This window comes from Patagioenas fasciata, chromosome 5, assembly GCF_037038585.1.
Source record: "Patagioenas fasciata isolate bPatFas1 chromosome 5, bPatFas1.hap1, whole genome shotgun sequence".
Classification (NCBI taxonomy): Eukaryota; Metazoa; Chordata; class Aves; order Columbiformes; family Columbidae; genus Patagioenas; species Patagioenas fasciata.
The window spans coordinates 3,214,349-3,239,046 of record NC_092524.1 but is presented as its reverse complement, the minus strand read 5'-3'; the positions used below and the strand labels follow the sequence as shown (position 1 = coordinate 3,239,046).

The following is a 24,698-nucleotide window of genomic DNA, read 5'->3' as shown; positions in this document are numbered from 1 at the left end:
CATCAAAGTGAAGAACCTGCCATGGGAAGCTCAGCTGCCAAGGACCTAGCTTGGGCATAACTTTTTGGACTGGTTAGACTGGGAATTTAAGCTGAAGAGGTTCAAGATGTAACTCTCTCAGTCAAACGCTTTGGATTCCCCCATTGCATCTTTTAGATATCATGAAAAGGTCTAAGTAAAAAGTAATGCTCAGAGTGTTGTCCTCAGCCACAGAAATTACATTGCTGTGTTTCCTAAGGTTGAGAAAAGAAAATAGAGAAGATATTGTGGATGACCCCATGCTTTGGAATGGAACTCCCCAGAGAATAAAGCTGGCTTGAGAAACAGAGGATACATTACTTATGTAGTCACCAGCATTTTTCAGGCCTGACAACTTGGACACTTTTCTAATAACTACACATATTTAGATACATAAATATAGAGTGGGGAAGGATGGGTCAAGAGCTGATCTTTGTGAGATTCCCTTTGATTCTTCTATCAGAAAGGAGGAAACAACAAAGCGGGAGAGTAGCCAGGAGAGGGCAGAATCATAAAAGCAAAGGCAGGAGAAAATCAGAGGGTGAAGATGATGGTCAACGGTGCAAGCCACAGGAAAATGGGGAAGGGATTTGGATTTCCAGCTTTGTGCAGGATGAGCTTTGCAAAGTGCTCTAGCAGAAAGGGAACAAGGCAGCATTGAGGACAGACGAGCCGACACAAAATGCAGATTAATGGGACTTGGTCGACCTACTTTTTTAATCTTGGTAAACGTAAGACTTCAGCGTAGTGGCTTCTTTTGAAACAGGATGCAATTTAAGGCAAGAATGTTCCCTCAAAAGTAAATAAACATGAAACGGATAGGATGTTATGTTCTATTAACACTAATCACAGCCTTTTCTGATTGTTGAATTTTCTGAACACCGGATTCCTGGCAGGCCTGTTCCTGCTCTCTCCACCTTTTACTTTTTTGGCTCAATGAGATTGAAAATCTACGATATTTATTGTATGTCGTTCAGGGAGAAATACAGTTCTTCAAGCCTTCTATACCTTTGGCATCTTGAAGATAACTTGAATTTGCATGATGCCTATTACACAAGTTCTCTTTTTTATTTTTTAGTTGACTGATTTTATTATATCATAAATACACACAACTGAAATGGTGCCCATTTAGTCAGTATGGCTGTAGCCTGATGTACTGTTACCTTTATTTTGTGAAAAGTCTCACCTGACATCAAAACTGCAGGTACAAGTAGCCATTGCCTTTCTTCAAAATTATCATTGAGTTTATCTCCAGTCCCTGAGGTTTTACATTTGAAATCATTTAGGTAAATATTTGCAGGTATAAGTACATTTTGGTCCTCCCCTGATACCACAAAAGAGAGTTTTCAGCGACTGAATTCAGTATGAACCAGGCAGGTCAAAGCCTTGTGGAAATCTGTCTTCGTGATGTGAGTGTTGTAAAAAACATGGCACTGGAATTCTCTGATTTAGCTGTATAGAAATCATTATTTATAGATGGCCTAACACCTCATGGAGTAGTTACAAAAGTCTTTCCTTCTCTGCTCACGTAACTCAGTAAATGACATAATAGTTTGAAAATACAGCTAATACTTAAATAAGATGGATTAACACGCAGCATAATGGAACTGGATTGAAATTCTATGAAGACATTGAATCTTCTTGTTTGTTTTATGCAGAGTAGATCCAAAACTCAACGTGCTGAGTTACAAGTTCATTTTAACGGCCGGTAGATGGAGCTTGACACCTCTTGGCTAATTCACTCACTTCAGTATCACATGTGAATTCTTCTCTGAAACAGAAAAGTAAGTTTTTACTTATTTTCCTTCTGGCTTAAGTTGTTGCTGTGGATAAGATTTCTAGTGAAAAAAAAATAACATCAAAACATTTGTCACCTGTTGAAAGGCAGATTCAGATATTATGATAAGTGTAGAAAGGCAGCGGGAAAGATTGTATTTTTACTGCTTTAAAAGTATCTTTGCTCTGAATTGTTATGGACTGTATATTTTGGCATAGCTTTGCATAGAGAGTCCATGAAAGGCTTTTGCCTGTGTGAAACCAAGGGCAACAGGACTTAGTGTGAGGCTAAGGAAGGTTTGATGCTTAAAGATAGTTAGGCAAGGTTTTTACTGAACCTTGGCCTTAGTTCACTTAATTTCTTAGAAACAAACAGTAAATTACATATGTCATTTCCATGTTCTCAGGGTTCTCTGTCTCATTTTCCTGTCCTCAGGAAGACTTTACAACATTTGTATCTGCAAACTAATAATACACTCACTCCCTTCCAGAATGGCTAAGACATTATGTAGGCTCTCCCTCCTTGGTCTTACAGGCATGGCAAACTATTTTCAGTTTTATGGGTATTTTTTCTCTATTGGATGGATAATTCTTATCGTTCTTTAGGTAAATGATTCTCTTCTTCACAAAGGAGTAACTTAGAAGTATTTAGTCCTCTGGACAGCAAGAAACCAATTGCAGCTGATGTGGCTGGGCAGTTAGAGCACTGGGGATGTTGTTTCCTCCTAAGGTTCTTCTATAACCTTCCCACCCAGGTGGTTTTTCCCTCTTGAGGAGTTTGCGAGCAGTCTTGGGGGAAGCAGCAGTTAGGCCAGGACTAACTAACCTGTAAGCTCTTTGATATGGAGATAAGCAGTTTGTGCCAAACAAATCTGTAGGAAATGGGTCTGTAAGTTATGCTGCAGGAGAAAAAGTGGCTTGTGAAAAATTATTAAACAAACTGAGAAAAACACCGCTAAACATTTAGAAATTGAAAAGGATTAAGTAGCCTTCTTTCAGGACCTGATTTTGAACATTCTCAGATGAAAACAACAGTACTATAGGTTATCGCCTTTTGAGTTGTCAAAGCACAGATATTCATGGTGAGTAACATGGGGAGAGGGCTAACGTGAGCCCTAAAAATCCTCAATAAAACATGCATAAGAAATGATGAGAACTGAAGGTTACTGTGGGAAGCTGTATTTCATCTTTAACTATCACAAATGCCATTGCAATTACAGTAACAGCAACAGAGCTGAACCAGAAAGATGACAGATGATCGGCAGTAGGATGGGGGTGTCCACATTCAGAATGAGTCACAGTGAGTCTGCAGATAAAATGCAGTAAAATAGTTTGGCCAGGAGAGTGTGAACAGACACTAGGAGAGATAAAGTCAAGTGATTCTTTGAAGGTGGTCTGATCTTTAAATATGTTGTAGATTAGAGAGGTTGTGAGAGGACTGAGGCCTTGCTGAGTAGGGGACGGATTGGTATTCCCAACCTTTTCTCAGCATGAGGAAATGAAGGAGTCGTGTTCCTGCAGATAATGCAGCAGAGCCCTTCTGCCAAGGCTATGCAGTCTTGCCCGGTGTCAATCATCTACAGAGATAGCACAGCGTTACACAGGAATAATTCTGACCTCAGACAATCTGACTGCAGTAGGACATAGTTTATTGAACTGAAAAGACTTTTTTAAAAAAAAACATTTCAAGCAAACCTCTGTGAAAAAGGATAAAACGATATGAAGAAACCCCATCTACTATTAAAGCTCATTCCAGGGATGTTGCATAGGGTACAAAGCAAGTGGTACCAGTGGGTGTCCTTGATACCCTTGTAAGCACCCTGCTCTTCCTCATGCCTTGTCCTTCTGATTTGGAAAATTCATTTTGGACTAAGCGATCCCCCTCACTGCTTTCGAGACTCTTCAGAAAATTATTTCCTGTCTTGGTAAGCACACAAGTGGTACAAATATTCAGAAATACATCTTTTTTGAATGAAGCAATAAGAAAATAATTGCTCCTTCAGGTACCTTCAGTGACACCAGATCATGGTCTTGCTCAGAAAATACATTATCCCATTGTTGGCTTTGTTGTCTTTTTGTGTTTAACTGTTCTCTTAATTTTTGGTTGCTCACCTACTCTGTGCTATTGCGTAGCCTTTAATCTGGTCATGGCAGATTATATGTTCTCTGGTGAGGGGTTTGTTACTTCTTTCCAGAAGTAGTTAGGATGTCTTCAGGCTCTGGAGCAAAAGTAAATGCTGACTACTTCTTTTGATACAGAGGAATGTTACAACATACTCCATTACCAGTTGATTAGAGAGGCAGAAATAAACCTTGAGCATGAAGCTGTAGTTCCCTGCTCCAATGACACTAAACCTATTTATAGATACAGAGTAGGCAGAAAGTAGATGAGGAACCAAAACATTAAGGAAATAATTTTCTCAGTCACTACCGGGCAATGACAGAATTATCTTACTAGTATTTAGCTTTTGATATCAGAGAGCAGAAAGTGTGTGAAGGGCTCTGGGGCAGCCGCATGAGATTCCTCCCGCTCCCGAGTAGGAGCTTCACATTGTTTGGTGGCAAAGGGACACAAGCATGGAAAGGCTGAAAGGTCTGAGGTGGATAAATGTCTGAACAGAATGTGCAATGTCTGCGTTGCCAGGGAAGTGACTGAAATTAATGACATCCTTCACCATATATTTAGACATTCTCTAAGCCCTTACTCTTGAGGACCGAATGAGGAGTATAGTAGAAATGATAGTGATGGGAGAGCACCAACAGTCAAAGCTGGCAGATGCTAAAATTGGAAGCATGGAAATGTTGATGGATGGTGCAAGATTCTAAACGGTTTTAAATTTCTGTGTGAATGTATTCGAAGTCTGACACACTGAAATGATTTTATTTACTAGCTCCATTCAAATGCATAAAATATTATCCTTGAGGCAGACAAGAGGCCCAATTCTACTATTGTCACAGACTTGCAGAATACAAATGATACAAAAACCGATGGATTTATACCAAAGATTAATTTGGACAGAGTATGTTTTACAGAAAAAGTTACATTTAGGCCTCAGACTGACTGAGATTTTTAGTAAATTACCATGAACTCCTTTATCAGGAGAGGTCATGAGACATCTAAAAGGTTATGGTACCACACAACTCTGAGCCAGTCTTCTGGGAACATTAAAGGAGAATTCAGTGGCAGGAAAATCTGACGTTTGAATATAGACATGTATAATGTCAGATGACATAAACTTCTATTTTCCATGAAGTAAAGCATAGATGCATTATTATATATTGCCACTGCCTTGGTAGACACTGCCAGCACATCCCACAGGATGTAAATGCTGCTTATAGCTACAAGATCTTTACTAATGAAGATAAAAGTGGCTGTAGCTCTACAAGCTCCAAGCTTCTTCACAGCCTAAGTGTTAAATCATTGAAAAGGGGAGGAAGAATTCAACCTTTCCCTATTGTCTTCCTCTCTGACCAGCAATAAGTTGTCCAGCTTAAATGAAGGTCTTTCTTTGGAGACTCTCACTCCAGGAGTTCAACACTGTCCAGTCCTGCAGTAATTTGGTGAACTCTACATTTCAGCCAGGCTCAGGTCAGGGAAGAAGAGAAAAATGAAGCAATGACCTGCAGCTGAGCAATCATTTCCAAGTTGACCTCTATGGACATTGACTGCCCTTCTTGCTGCTTGTGAACATACAGTTAATTTCTGCAATGCTGTTTTTCTGGGATGTTTTTTAAGGAGAGCGTTTTGCATGTTAGGTAAGGCAATTTAGCAGGCTGAATGGGTTTTCCTAGATGATGGAAGCGTGACTACTCAAGAAGTTGGCTTCTTCTCCTCTGAAATGATATAAAACTCACTGTTTGAAACATATAGTGTGAGATAGGCAATTTATAATGTATTTGCTTTGATTTCAGTAGCATTATTCATGGTTTATGTCGTCTTAAGTGACCATATACAGCCTGGCCATAGCATCTATTTCACATGGCTGAATAGGAGTCAGCCTTTCTCACAAATCCCTGCTTGTTACAGTAAAAACCTTCTGAAACACAAGCCAGGGTCTACTGGGGGAAAAGGAAAAAAGTGAAGAGAGAAGGCAGAAGAGATCAGATGATTTATTTGAAGACAAATTAATCCATTGAAAAAGAGAGATTTGGTTCTAGAAGTACTGAAAATGTGTAAAGGACAGTCATAAAACTGAACAGGAAACTGAAGTGAGAATGGCATAAGCAGAATGAAGATGGAAAATTAAGGCCAGACTGGGAATTCAAACTGTGAGATTCCACTGAGATAGTAAACACGGGAGTAATCTGCCAAATAGGGCCATTAAAGAAAAAATAGTTTGATGACTTGTGGGAAAGGCAGAGGTTTTTTAATTGAGAGAGTGGATTTAAGGATTTAGCGACACAGCAGGAACGTGGAGAAGAGATAAATGTAAAAGGCTTGTTGGACTCAGCAGACTTTTCCTGTTCAGCAACACATGTGCCTGTTTAACTCGTGTCTCTGATTTGTTGTTCTAAGCAAAGACAAGTAAAGGCCAGAGGAGGACAGTTCAGGCAGGTAGGAGAACTGCAGCCAAATGAGCTCAGTCTAAACCCTCTGAAATTTAGAGGAAAGAACAGGTTACATCAGAGAGGATTTTGAACTGATTTGTCATTTTGCTAGAGTTAGGTAGCACTGCCTCAAGAGTATGGGAGAAGCATATTAAAAAAAAATCAATAATTAAGACCTGTCACAGTCTGGTGAACCTCTTTCCAAGACTGGAGGACAGGGAAGGTCTTTTTTTCCCCTTTCTTTGGCAGTTCCTAAAAATGTTTACACAGCTTCTATTGAGTGATTAAAGTGGGTTACAGAGTGAGAGATGCTCAGGCAGATAATTACATTCTTCATAAACTCGTTATTTGAAAGTTAGGGGGAGGTGGAAAGCAGATAACAGCAAGGGTCATGTCCCACACGATAGGAGAGGAAAAGGTCAGTGAATATGTAGTGGAATTTGTCAGAATAAACCCTTGTAAGCCTGTTGCACGGGCATACTCTGAATAGCTATTTAGCACCAAAAGCAAAGCATCGAAGACTCTCGCAGCATCTCTCTGTGCTGCAAGGGAAGGCAAAGAGTCCAAGAGATGTAAATCCTGTGGGGCAGCCAAGAGCTGCACAAAAAGGGGAGGGAGAGCTGCGGAACCACTCAGTCAGGACTAGCTGGGATTTTTAAACCATCACAAGCTTTGAACTCTGCAGATTCCTAAAGGTGGCAAACTCAAAGCGCTCATGTGATGGTGGTGATGATGGGCCAGTGGTGATATCGAGACTTAGGAAATAAGACTTGAAACTCTCTCACCTCCTCTCCAGCCTCTTGGTGAAATCATGCCATATGTTTTCCCAGATCTCCTTCCTACCTACTTTCTCATTCACCCCTAGTACTATGAGAGTCATCACAATTTCTTGCTGTTCTCAGTGTCTCATTCAGATTCCTCTTCGGATTTGTCAGCCCTCACAAACGAATTTTAAATCACTGTCTCTGCCTCAAAAGACCAATAAATCTACTGTTCTGTGCATTCTGGCTCTCATTTCTCATCATGAGCTTTCTTGCTATTTTCATTCCATTTTATACTTCCCATCAAACCCATGCCCATTCTCTTCTCCTTTTCATCAACATGCCTTTCTTCCAGGTTTCCTTCTTTATTCTCTGCTCATTTAAAAAAAAAAAAAAAAAATCCTCTTAAAACACACTTCTTCCAGTAAAGCTTTCAATGTTAATCCCACGCAAACACTCATACCCACCAGAACCAGCTGAAGACTGGTCTGTAGCCAGCTGCTGAATCGGTAGCAAGTCCAATCTGTGACCTGAAGAGCAAGTTACGCTCGAGGACAGGTCTCCCTGTTCTTCATAGCACCGTGGTGTGTTCTTATTTGCTTGTTTTGTTTTGAAAACTATACTAATGCTGTGAAAGGTGTATCATACAGGGCTTTTGCTGGATTCACAGCCTGCTTCTTGGGCAAGCATTGCCAGAGGAGCTATGCTAGCAGTAGAGGCTCTTGACTGTAATTAGTTTACTTAGGGCTGGTGAACTTTCTGATCTGTAGTACAGATCTGTTCTCAAAAAGCCTGAAAATGAAAAATACTGATGCTAAATTGTTCTAGGAATTCACAGTTAGGTGCATCACCTCACACTCCAAATCTTTCCTAAATAAATGCATTGGCAAAGAAGCTGATAAGGCTGCAAGTGGAGTATTGCACTGTTCATACAATGTTCCTTGCTGCTTTCAAGACTTGTAAATGATCTTTGAAGCTTGCAATATCTTGAATTTAAGAAACGCATTATCATAGCAATGATAGGACGTTAATAAAAGGCCATTGAAGATGGTGGGAAGACTTCAATGGAGTTTGCATCAGGCTCTGAACATGGTAGTCCCTGTGGCTGTCTTGCATTGTAGTCTGCAGGACAGACTTCAAGAAGATTTAGTGAATCCAACTTAGTTTGCTTCCTGGAAGCAAAATTTTTTTGGTATGTTTAAAGTACACCAGCTATTTTATTCAAGGTAACTGGATGTATTTGTAAATTTAATCTGAAAAGGAATAAATCTTGGATAATCTTCAAACCCAGAGATTGTCTAAATAAGGAAAGGATTGAAAAGAAAGGAAAACATCAGGAAAGTAATGGATTGAGAGCTTCCTGGAGACAAGAAGCAGGTATAGCCAAATGCTGGAGTTGAGGATTATTTAAAATTCCTTTGACCAGTGTACTTCTTTGTGAAATGGATCAAATACTGTTTCTATTAGATGACAGGGGTTCATTTCCTTTCCTTAGATAAACACTTTAAGGTGCCAGACTCCTCTGTGAGATGATAAATGACTTCCTAGACGTCATCATAAAGGAAGTTGTTCCTTATAACTGTTCTAAATCTGTTACATATCAAATTTCCTGTGCATGGCTGCCATTCTGTAATGCTTTCCAAACCGTATTTCACAAATTCTCGGTGTGTCTTGTAACATCAAGACACTCACTTTACAGCTCTGTCTTTGGCACCGTTCTCAAAACACAGGAGATCATGGATTGGATTTGTAAGTTAGTATCACACATCCTGCCTACCTTGAATTACAAAAAATACACAGTTTGGATTGGTTATTTATGAATTTATAATTTCAGACGGGACTGTTCTATTTCAGTTCAGCCTGGTGAAGCTGAGAACAGCTGAAATCTGCTTATTTCAGTGATAGGAAATTCAAGAAGAGGGTTATTGCCTTCTTTGTTTTGGAAAATTTGGATTGTGGTTTATACGTCATACTGGAAATAACGATAGAATCTGGCACTCTGCTTGTACTCATGTACTTTCAGATTGACTGACAGGCCAGTAAATATCATGCCAAGCCTTTTGGGTCTTCATCCATTTCCTTTGCAAATACATTGTTAAAATAAGGCTCTCTCTCTTTTTATGGCACTTGACATTTGAGAAATGTTTATTGTCAAGAGCATTTGTTGCAGTCTCATTAGTCGGCATGTTATCAAATCCATTTCTTCACTGTCACAAAAGAAAGTTGCAGAGTCATAGAAAAGGAGACAGATTTTTGCAAGATCACAGACTTCTTCCTTGTGTGGCAATTGCATAAGCAGAAGGCAAAATACCTGATGTCTCTGTGTTTTTTCATCGCCACATATTCTTTACGTTGAGATTTGAGGCGTGTGCCTCTAAGAACAGCTATGTTTAAATCAATGGCTTTTATTAATTCCTAGTCTTGAGACACAGGAGAGACACTTTGAGCCCTCGCTTGGTCTTTCCTGTCACTGAAGCTGTGTACCTGACATTGTTCTTTGATGTTCCTTGAGTTTCAGGTGGGCTTCACAAGTCTTCAATTTCCTTCATCAAAACATCCTTTAGGAAGAACACATTAATCAAGTATTCCAGTTTTCATACAGCTCTGCTCTTGGTCTGATTCTGTAATACAACCATTAACCAATGCACACTTTTAGAGCAGCTTTCTGGATTGACATGTTCACATGCAATTAATTCAAATCACTAAGAGATAAGCACATAGTAACCTGAGGCACAGGAGCAACTCCCATCCAAGGCAGAACCACTAATTACATGATTTGTGTAAACGGTGGGAGAATGTTACAGAGGAGCATGGCTGAAACAGGAAGAAATGTGAGTGGGATGGATAAGGGAATGGGAAAAACACACAAGTCCTTGACATGCATGTTTGTATTACTTTCGGTTTAGCTTTAAAGCTGTTTGGGACCTGGTCACTCTGCTGCTTTGCCTTACAGTGACAAATTTGAAGTCTTAGAAAATAATAGTTTAAGTTATTCCAGGCTGGTGTTTGTTAAACAATCTTTCAAACACTAAATATATTAAAGCCCAAGCTGGTTTGGCCAAGAAAAATTGAGCAAAGTAAAATGTGAGTTAGCACCAGAAAATATCAAGCAGTAATGTGATCTACCCCAGGCTATTACAAAGTCATTAAACAGGAGGGTTGAAAGCCACCACTCTGGATTAAAATAGTACCATTAAAGCACTTGTTTTTGCTCTGTAGAGGTCATATTATTTTAATGTAAAAGATATCTACATTGGATATACGCAGGTATTCGATGTAGCTATGTTTAGATTCTGCAGCATTTTAAAGTGCATGGAGAAGCAGCTCCTCTAATTCTAGAGCAATTGGCCTCATTTCCAAAGGCGATGAATAGAGAAGTCATAGGAAAAGCCATATTTAAGCCTCTTGTATTGCTGTACCTCGTAACACTTGGAGTTGAGTTGTGTTTCTTTTCTTTTAGTTCCTTTAACTCGAGACTGCACTCCCAAATTTTAAATACTAATGAGTATATGAATGCAACCTTTATGCTAATATTATTGTTCTGATGTTGAGCACGGTGCTGGGCATTTTGATAACTGGATGTTTGATCTGAGCAGGGTTTGTGTGGTCACAGCTACTACTTGTAAGTTACACACAGAAGTGCCCATCCCAGCAATGTCAGCATGGAGGTAACAGCCCCTACTTTATCTCTAGCCCAATACAGAAGAAACCAGCTCCAGCACTTTCGCGTATCTTCCATGTGAAGAAGATATGTTTAGTAATATTTTCTGCATACATTACTTCACTGGAGGCAATGCCAAAGAGGAAAAGACAAATGCATGATTCCTATTCTAAAGAGTGTTATCAACATTTTACTCTACTCCTGAACTTGTTTTGAGAAGTAAATTGCAAGGAGATCCTATATAAATGCTAATCTGTCTATTAGCAGGATAGGCTCCTTAGTTGTTTTGGTGACTTCACTTTCCTTAGCAGAAGAAAGAAGATGATTGCCAAAGTTATTCCCAATTCTCGTGGAAAATCAGAGGCTTCAAGACAGATTTTTTTCAGTAGGAATTCAATCCTTGGAAAAACATCATAGATTCAGTTTGTGTGGACTGCTCATGACACCAACTTAGCAAAGCTGACTCTTCAAATCCATAATCTGATTAGTGAGAATGAAATACTCATGGCTCAACATCCGATGCTATGACTTAGGGGGACAGCATCTTCTAGTGAATTTGCAATTCCCTTGTCCTGGCAATGTCTCTAACTCAGTCTCCAGCAAACTGCCAGGACATTCCCAGTGCTCCTCTTCCTCACCTGGCTGCAGGATTGCAGGGCATCCAGCCTTGAGGTCCAAGTTCTGCAATCAGATGATTGTGACACTGCATTTATTTATTTTTAAGCAATTTTGGACAGAAGACAGATATCTGAATGCAGATATCTGACCTGAGCATAGTACAGGGAAATCATCTGTACAGATTTGTAACTATAAAACCTGCTTTCTTGGGGAATCATCATCCGGATTATCAAAGATCAAAAGGTCGTTCCAGTGATGTGCAATGTTTGCAATGATTTTACCATAGGTAGTAATTACTTTCAGCATTCATTTATTTTAATCTGTCACTGATGTGATTAGTGTTGTTCTTGAAATCTTGTCCTCCTTTAGCTTTTAGCAGTGAAAAACTCATCTTATTCTATTCCTCCTACTGTACCTCCAATCAATCTTTCAGCATGTCCCTGATCCTACTTCTCACCCTCCGGCTCAGTGGGGCTGCCACTGGCTTCGTTCTGGATACTGTAAACATCCTCAACATCAACTCATCGTCCTTATTTTTCACATCATTTACAAAGCCTAAAAATGTCAGTGTGTCTGAGAGCTGGGATCAGGACCTGATCATTGATACTAGCCATTTATTTATTTGCTTTTACACTGAATACTCAAATTTTAGTATTGTCTCTTTTCTTTTTCTTTCCTAGTTGTTTACATATACACACATATATATATATATATAAAGATCACAAGCCCCCTATCAGAGGCAAACTTTCTGGACTGTGTAGCACAATGGGCTGAGGTAGGAGATTGACTTCTTATTGCTGCAGCTCCCCATATGGGAAAGCACTGGATGCGTATACGGTCTTACACCAGAATACACCCAGGATTCCAAATTATTTACTTCTCTTTACATGCTTAAAACATCTGGTAGCCTCCATCAAAGATTCTTCTAATCACAAACTGTATCCTAGGGCTCTGGGTACAGAAAATACAGAAAATGTCTTTCCGCAAGAAGCTGTCAAAGAAAACGATCCCTAATGTGACCTCGCTTGTGAGACTGGATGTGTTCCAGTGTAGGGGAGACCTTTGAATCTAAAATGTATATAAACAGAAGTATACAAATCCAGCAGCAATACAGATCTTAAAAAACGCCGGGACATTGTCTTTACAAGAATAGTTCAAGAGCAGGACAGTTTATCGTGGCTGCTCTACCTAATATGGGAAGCAATGAGCGACGGCAACGCTTGGGAGGAGGCACCACGACTTGCTGGAGCCTTGGTTTGTGTGACGGAGCACCCGGACGCTGCCACCCCTGGGGATAACTGAGAAAATGCCTCTTAATGCATCCGTGCTGATAGAGCTTGTTTGCAAATATATTTAATTTCCAGTATGGGAGATATGTTCTCTTATTTATGATAGTCAAAACTCCTCTGGCACTGTGAATAAGAATGACCGTGCCTGCTCTGAAAGGTATTGAGGTGTCTCTCAATGCCTTGAGAGGGATTAAATATAAACATCTGCTGACATGAATGATGCCATGAGACATCCAACTGGGCTTGTACCTTCTGTTCTTATGAGCCCCAGAAAAGAATCTAACTCAGCCTCCAGCAATACATCTACACAGTACCAAACTTTATTAATTGACAGATCTCGTGTACTGTAAAACGTATCAAAGACTTCCCATTTGAAAAATGATGTAGATAAAGGGTGCATGCTAGCACTAATTGTACCTTGTTATGTTTGGGAAAACTCAAAACTGACTGAAAGAACAGCCAAGAAAAGCTGAGAAATCACTGCCACAATTGATTTAATGATATGATAAGGCACATATAAAAAAACTCTGCTTGCAACTGGAAGACACCTCTCCTGGTTTTGATTTGTTGCCAAAAGGAATAAAAGATACAACAACGAAGGAAAGAAAAAAGATATGAAGAATGTAATTTATCTTCTTTGTGATCATTTTCCTGAGATAAAACATCTTGTGAAATACAGAAGTACCAGGTTGAAAGCTGAAAGAAACTTGTATATTGATTTGAATATTATACATGGAGAAGAAGGAATAGGACATTATTTTTCCATACATGTTATGGTTATAAATTACATAAATTAAAATTGTTTGAATAAAATCATATAATGAAAAATAATTGTTACAAAATTTGAGCACTAGGGACTAAAACCCAAGAACATTAACAAAAATTGATTTACTTATTTCCCCATGGCAGAGATTAATGGCCCCTGGAATTCTAGATGTACTTCTTGCCTGTTCAGCTTCACTGCTCTCAATGTTCACGGTCAGCATTATAAAAAACCAAACCAAACCATCAAAACCCAAACTTTTTGCTTATCCAGATGGAATTGTTCTATCCTAGTTTTGTGGAGGCTTCCCTTTTGATGGAGTATTCTTTGTATTCTGTATGCTCCTTAACTTATTTCCCACAAACAGAGAAGAAATCATAGCACTCCTGGAAATAATTTTACGATATTAATTTCCTACCACATGAACAATCATGTCTAACATGTTCTTATGCATCTTCTTTTGCTTCTTTTCCCACCAGGCACTAGGATCTCACAGTAGGCCTTGTCACTATGCCAGGAAAAGCATTTATAGCATTTTTAGCTCATTTTCTAGTTTATTGCCAATGTGATTTTTTTTTTCCCTTTATTTTCACTCTGGTTAATGCATTATTGGAACATGATTTTGTGCATAGCTGTTACTGTATGTATGTACATGCACAGCTGCTGTCCTATTCACAAACACAGGCAGAAATCTGGACTCCCACTTATTGGCCACCTTGGCTTGACTGCTACAGCTGCCTGATGTCTACATCTGCTACTGGAATATTATATAATATAATATCAGCCTATCAGGATGGTAGACCAGCTGTCAGCAGGCTTGCTTGACAATACTCCTGAAGATATTTTCCAGGTCTTCTTTCAATAAGAACAGAATTTAGAAGCATGGGTATTGGTAAATCATATTATCCTTTGCTGCAAAATGAGTTCAAATTATCTTTTGAAGCCTCTGAGCTAAGCCTGTCAGGTATATTTTTCATGTGTAATAAGGAATAGAAGTGTGCCCAGGACAAGATTTAGTGCTGATTGAAAGGAGCTGGGCTATCAGGTCATGCTGTGCTGTAAGTGTGACAGACACTTGCCAGGGAACTGAGCCCAGGCTGTGACATTTCCAGTCCCAGAAGATTTTAAAAGCCCGGGGTCCATACAAAGAAGCTCAGTGTGTGTCCATAGGAGAGAGATTTAAAGGGTTGTTTCTGTGTCATATGTGGAAAAATCTTTAGGGTACTTTTGTGTGCACCTCTGGGTACTTTAAAAGAAATTGAAGGTGTGTTTTTCAGAAACATTCGTTATTTGTCTTAGTGAAGTCCTTTACCTAGAATTTGCATACTAAATGCATTTCTAATGTTTGAATCAAATATTACGTAAGTCTGAAAGGATATTAAATATTACTATTGGGAAAAGGCAGACTGTTCTCTCTTCTTCCTCTCCGAAAGTCCTCCTTTGATTTACTGCTTTCTGTAGTCCCAAATGTAAATAGTGTCACAGCAAATAAGTGTTTAGTGTCTGTGAAGTTTATTCTATTGGTCTATTTAGGTTCTTAACTCTGAGTTATAATGCATATAAATTAGTGGCCAGTGAGTGTTGTTTAATTATCTAGAAGCCTTGTCATTGACAAAGTGACCTGTGCTGGCTTTCTTGCCAGGAAGAATTGAAGTTGTTATGCTAAACTCTGGACAATTTGATGTAAATATTTACCCACTCAATAAAGAGGTGCTAAAACTAATGCAGCCTCAGGATGTTAACTCCTGGAGATCACACAAGTTCTTATAGGAAGCCAACTTCATGTTGTACAGGGAAACTTCAGATCTCGCTATAGTAAATGGACAGTTGCTCTAACAAGGTGATGATAAGAGAAGTTTGGACTTGACCATAAGCATGTCTGAGAAAAATTATACACACACCCAGAGGGATCCACCTCTCTGTCTGTGCTCCCAGATGGTGTCCATCATTGTGTGCTGGCTGACAGGGTGGGTTTTTTCAGTTCTGAGAGTGAAGGTCAATGCAAAGACATAGATCTCAATGCCTATAGTCATCTAGTGCTGCCTGAGATGCTCTAAAGCCTCCACCTGGAGCTTCAGGAGCATCCTGCAAGTCTTCCAGCACATGAATGTATTAGCTAGGGCTGGCACAGGTCAAATGGGATGAGACACGGGTGTGTGAGCAACCAAATCAAGCCCTTGTCCTCAGAAAGTCAGAACGATAAATAACTCCAAGGTCTGGAGTTTTGGTCACAGTTTCTGTCAAAATCAAGGTAGCAAATAGCTAGTGACTTTGGTTTTAGCAGCTTGTTTCCATATTCCTCCTGTGATGGACAAATTTATAGCAACTAATCTAGTTGAAGATGTTCCTGCTCCTTGCAGGGGTTTAGACTGGATGACCTTTAAAGGTCCCTTCCAACCCAAAATATTCTGTGATTCCATGACACAGTACATTATAAGTGAATTGTAGTATCGTCTTTTCTTCTGATACATGGATCAGGTTTGTTGCTCAGGACAGTATCAGATCCATTGGTTTCACACTGCTGCCAGAGGGCTCAAACCACTTCCATCTGGATGCACATCACTTGTGATCACTGGAGTAACCAAGCTGTCTCCCAGAATGAGAAAATCAGTGCTTGAGCAGCAAACTCTCAGAAAAATACTTCAACGGCCTGTAGGCAATAGGACATCTATTTCTGGGCTCCCCATTCGCTCCTCCTGACCCAGAAGTGGTCAGGCTTTGTCCTTTGAAGCTGTCTGATACACATGAGGATGCTGCTGGACAAGGTTCTTTGAACTTTCACAACCATGTGCATGACTCCCAAGGCCACCATCTGCATCATGCCGGGTAGTTCTGCTCCCTTCAAGGCAGAAGCCCTGCAAAGTTGGGGTCATCTCTGTCCCTCAGGGGAGGGAACAGCTGCTGCATTTGGTTTCCATCTGCTACTTGGCCCCTCTGGTCAGTGAACTACACAGAGATGTGTCTGTTAAGAGTGGGTTTTCCAAAAATGTTTTCCCACAAAGACAGTTTCAAGAATTCCTGGTTGTGCCAAGAATTCCTGCTCCGCTTTGTTGCCCCGTTGCCACCTCCAAGTGCAGGTTGCTCATGGTCCTGAACATCACATGAAGGACAAGAGGACCACAGGGCTTGCCAGGGCTGGAGTTTCTGAAGAGATGTGGTAGGAATAGCAGTACATCTCGTGTGACGTTGTCTTCTAGAGTGTTTGGGAAAATTTTAGTGCACAACCTGGTGTGGGTTGCCCAGACTGAGTGTGGGGGTGGCCCTCAGAAAGGCTTCAGAGCCCCACATGGTCAAGATTGACCCTGGCTCAGTTCCCTGGGGACTCTCAGGACATCCCGGGACAGAACAGAGTCAAAGGCTTTCACTTCCATAGTTGCCATTGGGAAAAGCATATGAGGACAGTGGAGAGGTGACCCTCAACATCATGAATAGGGACTGCTGGTGGTGTCAACCATTTTGCAGAAGACAAAAAGGGAGCAATAACTGTACCAGCAGCTCTGGGTAGGCAGGTGTGCTGCTGTCTGTGCCACCATCGGTGCTCCCACATGGGATCATGGAGCCACAGCATTATTCCATCCAGAAGGGACCCCAGGAGACCTTCCCTTCAAGCTCCTGCTCCTGCTCGAGCTACGAGGTCTGACCTGGTTGCTCAGGGATTTATCTGGTTGAGTCTTGAAAACCTCTCTGGGCAACATGTTCATCTTCATTTCCACCCATTATCATCCCTGGTAGACAGATTAAAGCCAGCGTGGATACATCTGTCTATTCTGAACTCACACCTTCCTTTAGAAGCACAGGCTTGTCCTGAAAGCTCTCATTTTTGCCCGATAGAGAAACTGGAGAACAGGGAATTCATTTTGCCTCCAATAAATGGCAAAAAGTGTCTCTATATTTGTTGTCTGCTGCAAATCAAGAACCAACATTGTCAAGATTATCAGGGAAAGTGTATTTTATCTTCACTTTGGGGAAAAACATAGATCTGCTGAGCTTAAATTGTTTCCAGCTTCTTCTAAGAGAGGAATATCCCAGTTTGCAATTTCATCTTCCTAAAACAGTGGTATTTACAGATGATTATTGCAAGCCCTTTTCTGGGGTTTTTGTTAGAAGCCAGTAGTAATCTAAAAAAGAAATGATCAGACAATGAGTCTGATACACATATTTGGAATGCCAGGAGCTGCTTTGCATAGATTTAAAAACACTCAGACAAAGTGCTTACTGATTCTGTATCCCCCAGAACTGCCACTTGCTGATCACACAAGGCAGAATATCTGTTTGAATTCAAGATAAATACAACAATAAATAAAGGAGCAGGGATCAATTATTAGCCTATGTTAAGAAAATATACCAATGCTATTCTTGATTTGTTTTTTGCTTGTCCTAAAGTGGAAGATGATGAAAGTACTCAATAGGAATTTGCTCTCAGGGGTTAATTTTGCTCCTTCATTCTTCATGACATAAAACGCACTTTAACGAGACATCAAAATCATAAATTGACATAACCAGGGACAAGTTAATTTATATCTCCGGAGAATCTGGCTCCACATGTCTCAGATTAAAGCTGCCATTCTGTGACTCTCTCCTCTCTCCCTTGCTGTTATCTCCTCGCTGTCTCGTTGGCTGCAGAAGGGAAACCAATGGCTCCGACCACCCACAGCGCACACTCAGCAGCTGCAAAACGTAGGTGCCAAGAACCAAAAAATGCTGCTTCTCTTGTGGCATCTCTTGTGGCTGGTCCTTTGGTTGGCATCAGGAACAGGGTTTGATGCCAGCCAGGGAAATTCTTTTTAAATGCAGCAGGATAACATCCTTGCCATGTTTCCCTCAGTCTGAGTGTTTCCTCTGGGGAATTTGCTACTCAGTTGTATGTACAAAAAGAGGATCTTATCGGGAGGGGGTGTGTTTTGGGGGGGTATGCTCTGTGTTCAAGGCCCTGGTGACTCGGATTGAGCGTTCTCAGCACTTTATGGGAAAACAACCATCGCCCACCTTGGCTTTTATGGGAGCAGAAGAATGTGAATCAAAAATGAAATTCACATAACATTGTGGGTGGCCTTCTCTGCTATGCGGAATATCTTTGTGTATGCTCTTGTCTGCCATGACTTTGAGAAAAGGGCCCTTCACTTGTATAGCAACAAACTCATAAGTCAGAGTGTTTACGTTCCGAAGTACTATATCATATTTCCTGACTAAGTTAATGAAACAAATTAAGCAAAACTCCACACAGATTCCCGTATTCACAGAAAACTTCGCAAAATTCTTACAGATCCTGCTGAGCTTTATTTTCCATTTGCTAAATATCACCAGCCGACTTACCTACACTTCCCTTTAACATATCAAGGAACGGAGGGTTAAGTTGTAACACTCTTTACAACTACATCCCACTTCTTTTCATTTTCCAAAAGTTGCAGTTTTCAAAGTGACCTAGTGGATCAGTCAACTTCACGGGGACCTGACATACGTTTAAATTAAGAAAATGATTGATGACAGGGTACTTTGAACACACGTTTTCCTGACTTGGATCATTAAGCAAATGAATAATGAAATTAATTCAAGGAGAATGCTGTAAAAGCATAGATTTATAAATGTTTGCCGTGCTGGATGTTCCCCAAAGAGATATTGTCAGGTCTTAGAAACAATCTATTTATAGTCAGTGAGATGTGTCCAGGAGAGCTCATTCACAGTAAATGGGTCTGTGCTTGTGTTTTATTTTTCTGATCAGTTATGAAACACAGGAAAAACAACGCAGTGTCCATATCTGCACCTGAAGAAAAGTCTTTTCACAAAATACAAGTGGAGCTTGAATTTCAAACTGGGTTTGCAACCCGTTTAATGCAGCTTTAAACTGGTGACACATCCACTTTCTGTGGCAAGGCACCGTGAAAGAAATTTCAGCACACATATGAAATAATGTTATTCAGGAGATATTTATGCATTTACCTGATCGTTCTTTTACAAAAATTACTTTTTTCAGGAAGGGGCCTCAGGAATTTCCTCACCTATAAAGTCCCATTGACTGCAATGGAATGGCTCATATGAGTAACTGATCCCAGAGTGTACAGGCAGTTCATAAAATGCCCTTTTACTATCATACTTCTTTAGTTGTTCCTTTAAGAGTTTCATATTTACGCAAATGTTCTACAGTACAGCAAATTTCAAAATTAAATCTGTGCATAAGTTAAGGCTATGCAATAAGTTGTATCTATACACTGTGAATAACATGCTACATTATTCTTAAATAAATACTTAAATCAGGTTTTGGATGAATTGAAATGTGAATACTTGGATAGTAAAATAAGGATTTTTCCCCTGTCAACTCAATGATGTTTTATGCCGGTTTTCTGCTGATTTTTTTTTAACATATTCATGACAAAATTCACTTAGTAAAAATGAACTTTGCCACATTGCTGGTCTTTCTCTAACCTCTCTAATCGTTTTCTACCAAAAAATTACAACACTGCTAAAAAATGATTGAAAACAGTGACTAATATAGAATGACAGGAAATATCATGTCTCTTAAAAATATTCCTCCAAATTCACCCTGCGTCTAACATAAAAAGAAACAATTGGATTCTAAACTATGCATAGTTTTAAGGGCTCACTCTTAGCATCCATTTTTAGAAATACAGAACAATTCCTCCAGCTTTTTTAAATAGCTGAGACTTAATGTGCCATAAAAACATACTGTAAATATTTCTGTTGCTGCAATGGTGTCTCCGTTACCACAAAGAGTTGCTAGGATATTATCTGTGTGTCAGGAAGTTTGTTGTGCCTTCATAAAGGAAAACCAACGGTCATTTTGATACATTATGCAAATAATATCCTGTTTTCTCAACAAATTCCTGTGGAGCAATCAAAAAAACTCCCAGACTCTGTGCAATGTTCATCTAGATTCCTGTATTTTGCTGTTAGTCACCGTGCAAGCAATACTTTCATTTTTGCTGCAGTGATTCCAGTCGTAAATAAACCTGTGGTTCATTGAATTCAGTGCTAGAGGTCACATTGCAAACATACATATAGAAAGCATTTTCCAATTAAGAAACAGGAAAAAACATTTAGAATGTTATGAATAAATCATATTTGTCATCAAAATAATGTTTAGAAAAAAGGCTGTTTAAGTGACAGCTCTGTTTAACGGATGGTTATCAAGTAGTGATGTATTTCATTGAGATGAGCACATGCAGTAAAGTGCTGAAGTTAATAACTGCAAAAGAGAAACAGTCAAAAAACTTTTGCTGACCCCTATGTAGATGACATCTTAAAAGAAACTGTGATAGAATTTAACATTATTAGAGTACTTGTGATGAAAGGAGGAAGTTGTTTTTCCTGTAAAACACATAATTTCCTCTTGAATTGTCTTTGAAGTTCCCAAGGTTTGTTTTTTTTATTAGATCTGCAGCAAATCTCTTCAGTCTTAGCTTAACTCTAGGCAAGCCACAACTGTGCTGCGCTGTGTTTGAGCATTGAAGTCACAACCAGAAAGTGAATTTTCTATAAACAGAACATGAAGTTCCCTGAGTTTATTGCCTTAGAATCCAAGTAGGTCATTATAGAAAGTAAAGCAAACAAACAAAATCCCCAGTCAACCAGCCAACCAACCAACCAATCAGCCAACAAACCAGCCAACCAACCAACCAACCAACCAACCAACCAACCAACCAACCAGCCAACCAACCAACCAACCAACCAACCAACCAACCAACCAACCAACCAACCAACCAACCAACCAGTAGTGGTGAAATCTTCACCTGGCAATACTAGCAATATTGAAAGGATTATAATGCCTGTTGACATGTTCACATATATATGTAAGATAAAAAGTAATATTGGACTTTACTACTTATTTAGGTGTTATTCCAAACAATCCCTTTAATTCCTCACTCATTTATTTTCATTAATTTGGTCTTTGTTTACGACTGTTTGAGTAACGACTGAATGAAAGGCCTCCAAATTATGGTTATTTTCCCTTGTTTCTGAAGTCAGCTATGTTAGTCTTTGATTAAATATATACGATATAAACCATGGCCCAAACCTTAACCAAATGTCCTTAATTTTTGTGGAGCTCAGCAAGCCTTTACGTTTGTTTGTGTTAATGGTTTTCGGTGTTGGGCAGAAGCAAAGGCTCTGAGTAGCACAAAAGAACATTTAGCGCAGTGTTGCTGCCCCAGCCGGGTGAGGAAATGTCAATATGACAGGAAGGTCTCATGAGACCTGCAGTGTGAATTCCAAGGATAAGTTATTCAAACAAGTATGAAGTGAATGATGGTAAATCTATTGAAGTTTGACTCATTGCTAATGTGGTTTCTGATGGCATTTTTTTGTGTAGGATCAGAAGAATGGAAAGGATGAAAGGAAGTATTTTTCTGAGGTAATTACAATGGAACCTGTGGTAAATCTGGTTTTATCCAGCAATAGTTGGAGCAACAGCACAGTGGGCTCATTATATGTTTTCTTTATACAAAGGGAATTATAAAGAGGAATTAGACACCTTCATAGGGTTTTAGTGGCATGTGGTGTTTTTAATCATGCAGCAGTAAGCTAGGAAAAAATTAATGACCCTATATCCCAAATAGATGTCCTAAATGCTTTTCAGTTTAAAGTCAGGTGTAGAAAATCATTCCCATGCTTTGGTATTATACAACTAATATTGATTGATGAATCAGAATTATTTGTGTTTTAAAGCCACTGCACAGGATGTCCTCCAGAAATGAAAGGAGAACATTGTAAAAGAGCTGGGATGTGCTGCCCCTTCTTGAAAAAACAATTTCTCCTTGGCTTTAATAAAACCCACAGCAGGCTCTGAAGAAAACAGCAATAGTCCTGATGAGTTTTTAAAACATGATCAAACAGGGATGGAGTTTGTGCCAAGCTGGGCTGCAGATGGCGCATCCAGCAGGTACAAGAGCATCTTCTCCCTGTAATGCATGTTCCTTATCTTTGGAATCTTTTCTCTGTTCATCTGCTGCTTGATTCCTTCATCTCAATATCGATTCCCAGCTGCTGAAGGGATTGATGCCACCAGCCTCGAGTCCTCCCGGGGGGCTGAGGCCAAGGCCAACTGACCCAGGAGGTGTTAATATAAAGTTAAGGATAAAAAAAGACCAAAAAAGGTTAATTAGTATTTCATGAAACAAAAACCACTTTAAAAGAATATTTATGCTGGGAACTTGTGAGCACCTGGAAGTGCCAGGATTTGCCCTGACAAAGGCAGGAGCACTCAGAGGTGTATTTTTGCAGCATTCATTCAATATGATGGTCTTTGATTCAACATAGTAGTTCAGCCTACAGAAAGCTTTGAAAAGGCTCAGTTTTCTGGCTTTTCACCTTTTGAAAGATAAGCATTTCCCTTAAATCTGCATTTTTCTGTCGCAATCCATGCTCAAGGAGACATTGTGAAAGATATTTCAGAATACTTACAAAAAATCACGATTACACGCTGTTTGACTTTTGATAGTGCTTAGAGACAGCCCCAATCAGAAAACAAGGTTTACAGAAATGCTGGCAACTTAGGGCAAATATTTTATGCTTAAAAGAACACTATAAATAACAGAAAGATAAGCTGGAAATATTCTTTATCAGAACTGAATTTGGTTTACTTATTTCAAGGATGAGTAACGTATTACATGCATGTATTTAGCATTCATATCGTTAGATCTATTTATAAAAAAGCTAAATATGAAGTATTTATTTTAAAGCATTCATAGGAATGGAGATGGATGTGTGGTATACCCAAAGGTATACAAACCTATTTTTCTTCTATTCACATTGTCTAAAATCGTAGTGGGGCAATAGCAGGGTGAGATAAAATATATGTTCTGCTGTCTCTAAAGAAAAGTATTGTGTTACAGACAGGGAAATCAAGTACAATAAGAGACTTTGTATTATAATTCAGATGTAGAAGCAGTTCATATTTGTAAAGGTGTTTGAATAATACATTACAACACTGTACACTGTTGTTGTAGCATAGTTCACACAGCAGATAACTTATTTTAGCTGAGAATATACAAATAACTATGGTTTTCTAAGCCTAAAGGTTTTTAATAAAATAATTCAATTTGAAGAGTTTGAGAACAGAATGTATTTTGAAGGCTTAAAGTGAAGCAATGATATCGTGACATTAAATATTATTTTCAGGGAGTCTAAATATTTCATCACTGTTAATTCCCACATAATATCTCCCATATCTTTTAAATAAATGATCTATTTTTTCATCCTGTAAGAAATGAAAAATAGAGAAATGACTTGGGGTTTTTTTTCAGTCCTCCTGATCTGTAATTCAGATAAAGGTTTTTTTCCTCCCTGCTCTGTCTTTCCATATAAATATGTGATGAAAAATAGCTCCTGCTCGGTATTGCCTAATGCATGCCCTGTCCTTTATTTTGAGCAAAATCTCCCCATCACCTTCAATGAACTAAGGTTGATGTAAATATTGGTGCATTCCAGCTGTTTACCATTGCTCTGCTCTCAATAATTACTATAGACCGCCCTCCAGCCATGTTTACCAAATATTCTCCTTCTACCAAGATGTCTCATAACGTTTATTTTGGTTTGAAACCTGTGAAATCTTGATCCTGCTGAAGGGGGAGAGTAAAATCTCCCCTTTCCCTAATGGGTTGAACGGATGTCACAGTTTCTGGTGATACAAGTTCCCATTCAAATCAAAAACGAAGCTCAGACACCTGTTGAGATACACAGACTTTGCTAGATGTCCACGCACTACAGAATTTAAAATACAAGTAGGCAAGACACAGAAAGGAATCAAAACTAATTATCTGACAGATAGGGAATGGAAGCTCAAGGAAAGACCTGTTTAAATTCACACAGAAACCCTGTGATGGGCCTGAGAAGTGAATTCCGTTTTACTGAGTCCTGGGCCAAGGTACTTATTCATCCCCAACTCTTTTTATCTTTAATTAATAATAGTTTTATTGAAATATGGTAATTATAATGCTTGAGTATGATCAGTGTTGCTAAGAAGGTACAACCAAACAGACCAAGAATAGAAAATAATAAAGGCACAGAGAGATACTAAATGTCATATATTACGTGAATAACAGAATCGAGGTCCTCTGTACTTTTTGCTGTACTTTTAGGATTCCTTTGAGAATCAAGAGATGGAAACTCCCATGGACTAGCACTTTGAGAGAAGCACAAGCATCTTTAGTAGCCTGTGTACAAGAAAGGCCAGGTTTCTTACAGTTTCATTCTAAATGATGATCATATTGTAGAAATACTTCATATAAATTCAATTACTTTAATTCAGAACT

The 24,698-nt window shown here is 39.3% G+C and overlaps 1 protein-coding gene across 1 annotated transcript in view; it reads left to right on the top strand.

Annotated features, from left to right (window-relative positions):
- Positions 1-1,725: 1,725 nt before the first annotated feature.
- The window catches only part of ANO1 (anoctamin 1), a 118,590-nt gene continuing 95,617 nt past the window's right edge, over positions 1,726-24,698 (top strand). Inside the window, exon 1 of the mRNA XM_071808800.1 lies at positions 1,726-1,802. The gene's annotated coding sequence lies outside the window, so the exon portion shown is untranslated. The remainder of the gene's footprint in view (positions 1,803-24,698) is intronic.